We start from the raw sequence: 10,033 nt of genomic DNA, 5'->3' as shown, positions 1-10,033 counted from the left end.
TTTTGATTTACCTTAATTATGATTTACCTTAATTCAGTTAGAAACAGAGTTGTGTTAAACCACAGAAAACACCTCCAACATTTGGAAAACAGAATAAAAAACTCAAATGGGATTGTGTACTAATTTAATGGAAATAGTCCATATTCTTATGCAGACATTCCCTAAAATTTGCAGGTACCAGGTCTAGTCCCAGTCCCAGCTGTAAAACAGGCCTTTGGAACCAATCAAGGGCGCTCAGATGCTGTTCAGAAGGTATTTGCAAGAAACTCATGGCAAATTAATTGAAGAATAATTCACATAAATTATTGTCTGGGTAATTTTAAGTAATGAATCAAGCAGGAGAAAAGGACACATTATTACATAATTTGTTCCATCCTAACAGAAACATTAATAATGCTCCATAAGGGTAAAAAAAATTGCACTTAGAGACTATTAAGTCCCATCTCAAACCTCACTGAAGGCAGCAAGAATACTCCTCCAGGTCTGGACAGAATATGTAAGGGACAGAAGCAGAAGATGGACTGTGAGATGGGCTGTGTAACAAATCTATTTCTAAGGCATATATAAATGTAAGGGATGATGAGATCTGCAGGGAGGGCAGCTGGCAATAAAACCTCCAGTTCCACCCTTGGAAGACCCTGTTCTGGTGTCCAATGAACTCTGTAGACTGCCCCTATGGTATTGGAAGGTTGCTCCTGATGGTTGGAAGCCTTTGGAGGATGAAAGAGGAGGAAGGGAGGAAATGACCTTGGAATCATGTGTGGTGCTGTGATGCAGGACTCCAGACCTGTTTCCAGCTCTGTCACTGCAGTGGTGGAAAACCTTGGATGGATCAGATTTTGCTTCTCCTTCTGTAAAGCAGAGATAGTAGTGGGAAAGAGGCACAATCTTGTGGATGCAAAATCAGCTGGTTAGAGAGATTCCAGGCAATCACTGTGAATTGTCCACCTGAAATAATCTGGTTTAACCTTTTTTTGGAGGGTTTTCGTCCTACATTGCTGATTTTGCAGATCTGCAGCCATACCAGCAGTTGCACTGATGCCACAGAGGGGAGAGGGTTTTATCAGCATAAGGACATGGGCTAAAATCTTTTTTAGCAAAGGTACTTGGGACTACTTTGTAGAAGGCCTACTTAATTAAGAACTCAGAAAAAAGTGAAGCCACCATGGCTGAGTTCACATGTAGGACAAGAAGTTTGCATTGATGTTAGTTGTTAATAAAAAAAAAAAAACCACCAAAGATAAGGTGGTTTTATTATGTTAGAGTTTGGGTTGCTTGTTAGAATTCTTTCTGGTTAGTAAATCATCTGCCAGACTAAAATATTATCATAATAAAACTACCATAATATCATGATTAAATACAATGCAAGGTTGATTTTAAATATGAATGCTTGCAACATGAATAAGAAATACACACCTGAAAAATGTACTTATTGGTAGGAAGAAAAATGTTTAGGAAAAGATCATGCAAAACAGATATCATAAAACACAAATTATTCACTGAAATAGGACTGTTAGAAGAACTCTTCTTGAGGTGATGAAATATATTGCCAAATTCCTGGAGTTGTGGGTCTGGGTTACAAAGATAAGCAAGATGCCTTGAAGGAAAGCAATTACTTTGATCCTGTACCTGCAGTACTTTATCTCTGCCCCTTGCTTTCTGCTGAGGAAGGCATGTGAGCTTCTGCAGTAGATTCAGGTTTTGTGGCACACACAGTCTTCCTCATCCACATCTCCTGGGGCAATAATATTCATAAGACATTCATCATCTCCAGGGAACAGGGCTGCACACACCGAGGGAGGTTCAAAAAGCTGGCATGGCTTAAGCAGGTTTTTATACTGACCTCTTGCACACAGGCAGGAGGTGGAAGTTCTTGTTGGCCAACTTCTCCCCTCCCTCCTATCTCTGCTTCACTTGGAAGAGACCAGGTTTGAACTCTTAGAAGGTACTAGCAAGCCTTCAAAAGTGTGAAAGTGTGTGCTACCTGACCATTGTGTTTGGGGCACACCTGCAGAAGCCCACTTGCCATTGTCCCTCTCAGGTGTAAGACACATCAGTGCTAACACCGCCCTGGTGCTTCTTGGAGGTGCTTCCTTCCTTCTTGGAAGGAATTTTCAGTCACTACAGAAAGTGAGTGTGGCAGTCCCTTGGAGGAGGATGTATCTCACCTACCCACACCCAAAAGCATATTCATAGGCTGCATCTGACCACATGGGGAGGATGAGCAATGACAATGCCTCAGACATGTAGAAAGAGGTAAGTTTGTATCCCATGTACAAGTATCGATGATTGCGGGTATGGAGCAAGTTGGGGGAAAGAGGAACAGAGTAGATCATTACAGAAGACTCAGTTTGCTTTGGATCCTGACTATAATGGGCATCTCTTGTATCTTGAACAGTTATCAAAGCTAACTGACATTATTTCAGCCCAGGCCAACTCAAGCCAAGGTACCAGGTACACACAGCCCAGATTTTCTCCTCATTCTCTCCTAATCTTTATATCAGAGCTTGCAAAGGGCTCTCCTATTATACCAGAACCTGAAACACAGACTTTGACCCCCCAGATCTCTATGGGACTTTTAAAATCCCTTTAGACTGCTTCACTCACCTTCTTTTCACATGTTCCTGGCAAGATGAGAAATCATACTTCCTGCTATTACACAGGAAAAAGATACAGCTTCTAGATTCTGTTTTGTGAGAAAAGTATCTGACCTGCACTTCTCCTGTTATGTAACATTTTGTAATACCATGCTAGATGGGGGTTAAATCATCTGGATTAAGCATACTCTTAAAATATTGAAAAAAAATCAAAAAATTGCTATGTGGATTGAAAGCACATTTGGAGAACCTCTGCAGCAGTTAATAGAGAAGACATGGAATGAAGACCTGATCACGTGTTAAATTACTGGTACTTTCAGTCCGTGGTAAGCAGATGGGAGGAAGCAGAGGAGAACTGCTGGGGCTGCTGAGAACAGTGTTCACTGTTGGGATCTGAGGGTACCCCTGGCTTCAAACCAGCTCTTCAAAGCCAGTTTTTGAAGGTGCAAATTCAGGACAATGATACATTCTTGCTTTTGTAAATAATCTTTCAGATCCATGGTTTAAAACCTGCTCATTACTATGATTATTCTTTTTGTTAGTACACATACATAAACATCTAACTTCAGGTTGTTTTAATGATGAATACTTAAAGTGGCAATGTGATGGCTGCAATACTCTCTACTGGCTATTAATCTACGAAATCAAGACATATGCCCATATGGAATATATATGCATATATATATATATATATGCATATGGAAAGTTTGCACCAAGGTTCACAGTTCTGCTTTTAAGGAGTCAAGCTTGCAGGCCTTACTGAAACAGAGACCATACCACCACCATCACATTGCTTATCTTGTCTGATCAGATGAAGCAAAGGCTCTCTGAACCAAGGGAGTTTGAATCACAGAAAATCAAAATCCATTAAGTTGCAATACATTCAAGCCATAATTGCTACAGATTAGAATTCAGCAGAGAACTTTGCATAATGCCAAGAGGTGACCTTTTTCTGGGGTGCTCTCCTGCGATTGTTGGGACCTTGTAACAAATGCCTAGTGCCATTTAACGAAGGAATGACATATCTCTGATATGCAAATTTTTACAGCACAGCAATTAAGCGGTTTAGAATTTTACGACAGTGTTTGGGCTTTATACAACAAAAAAAGGGCCAATAAAGGGCCGTGATGGATGGGCTAATCCCCACTGGAAATATACCATGTAATCTCATGGAGACAATGCATTATGGATAGCATTGTGATTATTGGTGGTTAATATCTCCCCCTTCTCCCACCCTTCCCTGCCCGCAGCCTCCCCCCTCCCCTGCTCCCTGCCTGATGAAAACTGCATGGCTGCCACATTGTTGGGGGCACAGGCCTGGGATACAGATGGGAAAGTTGGGCCATTGCAATCTGCTGCACGCACGGACGACAGTGAAAAGGGGGCTTGCAGCGAGGCAGCTTGTCAGCAGGGGACAGGGCTGGGGTCCATATGCCTCTCTTCTTCTCCCTTCTGTCACCGAGTCTGCTGCTGCATCCTGCTGTCGGGGGACACTTTAATGATGAGCATGTTTTAAACAGTTTTGCTTACCTAGCGACAGCTTTTCAGGGAAGGGGAGCTTAATTAGACACCTTCCGCAGTTTTGGTGGGTTGTATTTTTCTGTAGGTATCTGTCTGTCTGTGGGTCCATCCACTGCCCTCCCCCCTGCTGCCAGGCACTGGGTGCACCTGCGGTCCTTGCATCTTGCCATCCTCTACCTGCCACAAAGGGCACATCACTTTCACTCCACATGCCTCTCGCTGGCCATCCCTCTCCTTGCAGCTTGCAGCTTTTATCTGAGGTCTTCTGTAGAACTGGAAGAGGTGTTTGTAGCAAGCAAGTACTTCACATGTAGAATCTGCACAGTTTCAAGCATGGTGAGAGAGCTGTGATAGGGCTGATCCTGAAGTGTGAGAACATTTGCTTTGGACATATGATAGCAAGATAAGAGTTGGGAAGTTTAACTATGTTTTTGAAAGCAGCTTGTAAAATTAGCTTGTAAAATTAGAAGGAAAAAACATCTCTGGCTGCTGTTTGGAGTGCCAATTTAAAGTAATTTAAAGCCTGAAGTCACTATCTTGCTATTTGTTCACTATCTTAAAGAGCCAAATAAAGCTTATTGTTTGTCTTTCCTTTTCCTCGATCTTTTATACCCTTGATTAGAGCTGCTACTGAAGTACTTTTTTTTTTTTTTTAGGACATAATAGGGGACTGGGATAAATTGATTCAGTTGTTTCTTTAAAGTATTTCTTAGGTGACCAGAAATTCCATCAGTATATATTGTAGCCAAAGTTAATTAAAGATAATTAAACATTAATTTTACAAAAACAAAAATTCTGACCGGCTTGACCTTGTGGAAAACCCCTTGGCAGTAGGGTTCTGGGAAGCAAAAGCAGCATGGGGATTCCTAGGCAGGGATCCTTAACTGGCAAGCCTGTGGGGCAGGGGGAATGAGATGGAAGTAGATTTGCTGGGGCAAATACAATCCCTCCAACAAGACAGGGGCCTTCCAACAGGTCTGATCGACTCCTAGGAACCACAGAAAGCAGAACAGTTTGTATGGAAGAAATTGTTTCAGCACTAGCTCTGGTTTCCCACAAAATCTCCTTATGGTCATTTCTCAAATAGTATCTAGCCCTCACAGAGGGAAGTTTACCCTCACTCCTGCCTTTAGGCTAAGAGGCCCCTGAGCAAACATGGTGTGTCCCCCTTTAGCTCTCAGAGTACATTTGTTACTTAATCACTAAGCTGCCCTCTCCCTGACTGTATTGGTGAAGAAAGCATTGAGGGCAACAGCTGAAATAAACAGCTGGGTAGACAGATGGATTGATGGGTGGATAGCTGGATAGAGGGATATACAGAGAGATAGACAGATGTTGGGAAATAGGTATGGACAAGGATTTTAACCATCAGATGAGTCCTTTGCTAGGTTGGGAACAGTCAGCAAGAACTGTCCTGCTTGAAACCTCAGGTCTCAAGCTAAACCACTTCTGAACCCAGCACAATGGGCTAACTCTATTCTTGAGAAACAATATATGATGCATGCTGGTTTTGGCCAGGACAGGGTTAATTTTCTCAGTAGCCAGGAGGGGGCATGGCTAAAGCCCAGATATTATTCTATATCACCTTATGTTAATCACACGGGCCAAAGGAAGAGACTCTCTATAGCTTCTGAGGAGAAAGGATTCCTTCTGGTCAGGAGTAAATGTGCCAGGGAAGATCTGGTATTGTCGTGGACTTTCCACGTAAATTGTTTCTTTGTCTTATATCTTTGTTATTAATATTGTTGCTGTTGTTTTCTTATCTCATTGCTGTTTCCAGTAAATTGTTCCATCCCAATCCATGATCTTTGCCTTTAGGGCATTCAATTGCAGGAGGAGTGAGTAGCAATGTGGTTTTAGCAGGAGAACTGAATTCGAGAATACCATTTCTAAACCACAACATTGTGTCATGCAGCAGCTTTATCACATTTTCCTTTACAGAATGGGCCAAAATGAAAACCCTGCACAGCTAGTGGCTTGAGAGCAACATCTTCACAGTTTAAGTGGGAAGCCCATAAAATGTTGGGCTTCTGTGGTATTTTTAATATTGTCTTTTCTGCCACCTGACAAATATATTTCACGTAAGGGTCAATTTTGCTTTACAACACAGTGGAGGTAATCAAAGGAAAGGAAGTACTTCCTAGCAGTGGGTCTGTCTGGCTTTGAAGGAGTGACATAAAAGAAGTGAGAAGGTTCTTGCAATCTTCATGTTTTAATATATGGCAGAAAATACAGGAATACAACCCCTTGGTATGACAGATGAGGGATTGTGCCAGGAGAAGGATGAGTAAGCCATCTGATGCCTTTTTCAATAGAGAATATATAAAAGAAAAAAAGGTAAAAACTAATAGGCATCATATCTGAGTAGCAATTTCCACTTTGTTCCTTTAATTCCTGTGAGAAAGAATCCCTTCACAAGGCATTGCAGTTCCTATGGGCGGGGAAAAGGGCCCTTGGCAGGTTAACCATTTTGGGAGACCTTGACCATGCTGTTTCCTTCAATCTGCTCATCCAGACAACTTTCTTGACAAATGCCTAACCTAGTTTTCACCTGAGCCAAGATGGTCCTCTGCACCTTTCTCCTTGCTATAACCCAATGTACAGTTCCTCATAAGAGGGACAACTGACCACCTGGCATGGGTCACCACTCACTGCTACTTGTCACAGTGGCAAGTGTAAAGTAATGAAGCCTGGGAGCAATTACATTTCTCTAATTTCTGATCCTGAATGGAGGTGGAAGAGCTTGGCAGTATTTGGTGCTCAGTAGAAATATTTAATGTCACCTGGGTCATGCCACTGTGGGCAAGCCTTTCCCTCACTGCCATCCATGTGTGGGTACAAACAAATGTTTATGTTGGGAATGTGGTACAGCTTTAGTGATTACGGCAGTAAGGGATGCGAGAGGATGGTCGGCACTTGTTTATAGTAATGAAAGTACCTAACAGTACTAACCAGGGAGTTCCAGGCAGTACTAACTTGGAGATATCTTTAAGGATGACAAAATGAAGCTGTGATATTATTATCACCTGTTGCAAAATGTCAACAGAACTGCTGAACCCCATAAGAAGACAAGAGTCCTCTCTAGCTTCTGGGCTTCCTCCCCTGCTTGGTAACTTCTGTGAAACTTTTGCATTAGAAATTGAGTACCTAGAGCAGAGATGGTGAGGTGCCATGCATGAATCTTCAAGGAAAAGATCTTCTTTGACCTGAGTCTAAACAGAAGTGGAGTGACTCAACTTATAGAACATTTGGAATCAGACAGATATCTTAATGAGTTTAACTGAAAGTTTTCCCCAAAGTGTTAAGACTGTTCATGGAGTGAAAAAATGTCACCTGCAAGGTGCAACAACTTTCAACATTCAAGCTCCAAACCCAAGGTCCCAGTTGATCAGGTTTCTTGAAGACTTTGTGAAGGTTAGAAACTCTCAAAGTAGCTTTTGTTTTCAAAATTACAATGATTTAGTAATGGATATTATCTGAAGTCACCACATGAGATAGTATTTTCTCTTTCCTTAAAACTCTCTCAAAAGACAACTATAAATAAAATTAAATTAAATAATTTCCAAATATTAAATTATTTCCAAATAATTTCCAAAGAGTACTTTGAAAATCACTGCCACAGCAACTGCAAGTCACAGGTCACAGGATGGTGTGCAGCGTTCGAAAAAGGGGATACTATTCATTTTGGTAATCTCCATGTAATAAACATTAATATATATACAAATTGCATTTCTACCAAGATATGGAACACTTGCACCTTCAGTTAACGTTGCTTTGTATTTTGCATTCATGCATTTTGAGCAAGTGGTAGGTGTCATAACATCACAGTTCCACTTGTTTTTCTCAAGTGTGCATAAAGCTACTCTTTTGTTGCTCAGCAAAACTTGTGGCATCAGGAAAGTTAACTCTCATGATGGTGGTGGCAGAGAAACTGTTTTCATGGTCTTGAATAATAGAAAGATATATAGGTGAGACGGGTTAGACAGATCAGACCTGAGAACATTTCACTGCCCCAAAACAAATGAAGAATCTCCTATTTGAATTATGAGCACTATAATTTTAAGTGTCAATTTTTAATTTTAAGTGTTATCACCAAACAGTATCAGTGCTGTCATTCAAATCTCTGTTTCTCCAGTGCCTGAAGCACTATGCTGGCACATGGTCATAATCACATGCTTTGTTAAGGACTACCAGTTCTTTCCATTTCTAAGGCAGGAAGGAAGGTGGCTATTACGAAAAGAGATTGAACATAAATAAGATTGTTTTCTCAGGGTAGTTCACTGAGGACTACTATTGTGTTGCACTGTTACCTGCACTGCTACTCTAAGAATAACAAAAGTAAAAGTGAAAGAAAACCTAGAATCTGAAAAATCTGGGGATTTTCCAGACCCCAGAGATGATAAATAATAAGCTTGGTTTAAGTATAAGCGAAGTGTGAAGAAAGCTTTAATAGGCTGGGTCCTATTTGATACCACTTCTTTATGTAATGAAAAGAAAGAGGCCAAATTTAATACTAACCAAATAGCTCATTCTCCCAGAGTAGTGTGGGAGATGGATGACCTCACGCCGATCTTGTTATCTTGCGATCTGCCTAAAAACCTGCCAAAATAATGACACAAATAAGTACAATATCTCTGGTTACAATGAAAAGAAATTGACATAATCATGAGTTTCTAATTCAAAACATAAGCTAACCTGCAATTCACCACAACTGCAAAATAGTGAGTAGGTTATTCATTTGTGCTGCCTTTTTATTCCTGCCATTGTTTTATAAGAGGTGATAGTTGATCATAGTATTCAGAAATTTTACCCAGCTCAATACTTTATGTGGGCATCTAGATCAAATTTGGATGTGTCCATCTTTCATATCTGTAGGTTGTTCTGAAAAACAAATCAGTAACTTTAACAACACAGTGATTTGGGGTAGACTGTTATAAGTATCTGATTTTGGTGGTATCACTAAAAGAGTCAAATGCTACCTAATTTGTATGTATTGGGGGAAGAGGAAACAGGTTTGTTGTCATTTTTATTCGTGCAAAAATGAAGTTTTCAGTTACAACATTGCATCAGAAATGCAATTTTCTTGTTTCCTCTTACCTACATCAGGTTTTCTTTTGTGTTATTTTTGGGGCATAATGTAATTATGTTCTCAGAGTTGCTGTAGGATTTTAATTACAGACAAGAAGAATAACTTCATGGCAAGCTAACAAACTTAATTATATTTTTAATTAATCTTCTGATATCTCTGGAACACTTCACGTGTCTGGAGTCAGTGCTGCTGATTTACTACCTCCACTGTGAAGGGAAATCAACTTATGGTTAGGACTATGGATGAGACAACCTAGGAGAAGAGGCACAAAAATCACATGAAGACTGAGTTTTAGCTCAGATAATTTCCCACTTTTCCCACTAACATCATATGTAAGTCGGGATGAATAGGGTAAAGTAGTTTTTTTCCTGAAAGAAAACACTAAGGCACAGTGAGGTGAGTTAACCACCAGACGGAATGAAGATATGGATTCTGAATTGGATGTCAGCATCCTGTAGGAAAGCAGGCCCAGGTCAGACAGGCTTAACTACGGCACTCAGATTTCTGTACTTCTAAGTATGAGCGGCCGCACGATGATTTACAGCCCTCAGATTTATGCACTCTAATTTCTCGCACTTCGTTAATTTGTCTCGTGTTCCTGAACGTCCTGGGCTCTGCCGCGCTTAAACGGCTCATTTTTCTCTACCTCAGTCACAGCCGCGTGACAGCCGCGGTGGCGAAGTGACAGCGGCAGGCGGTGATGGATGGCAGGGAAGAGGTGTGGGAGGAGAAGGACGGGGGAGGCTCCCCGGCTGGGAAGGCGGGGGAGCGCTGCTCCGCGGGCCCGCTCCCGGGGCCGCTCGCTGCGCGGGAGGCCGTGCGCGAG

General features: G+C 41.3%; 1 long non-coding RNA gene across 2 annotated transcripts; it reads right to left on the bottom strand.

Moving 5' to 3' along the window:
• Positions 1 to 3,933: 3,933 nt before the first annotated feature.
• Positions 3,934 to 9,934, bottom strand: LOC128805156 (uncharacterized). Of its 2 annotated transcripts, none has more exons than XR_008436307.1 (4): positions 9,854 to 9,934; positions 8,814 to 8,999; positions 8,637 to 8,717; positions 3,934 to 4,077 (listed from the first exon to the last, which is right to left on the bottom strand). It is a non-coding gene; the product is annotated as an uncharacterized LOC128805156 (long non-coding RNA). The 2 variants fall into 2 exon arrangements; XR_008436308.1 differs by lacking the exon at positions 3,934 to 4,077 and adding an exon at positions 7,860 to 8,062.
• Positions 9,935 to 10,033: the final 99 nt, after the last annotated feature.

The sequence above is a fragment of the Vidua macroura genome, chromosome 3 (assembly GCF_024509145.1).
Source record: "Vidua macroura isolate BioBank_ID:100142 chromosome 3, ASM2450914v1, whole genome shotgun sequence".
Lineage (NCBI taxonomy): Eukaryota > Metazoa > Chordata > Aves > Passeriformes > Viduidae > Vidua > Vidua macroura.
Note: the sequence above shows the minus strand (reverse complement) of the source record. Positions and strands in the feature narration are given on the sequence as shown.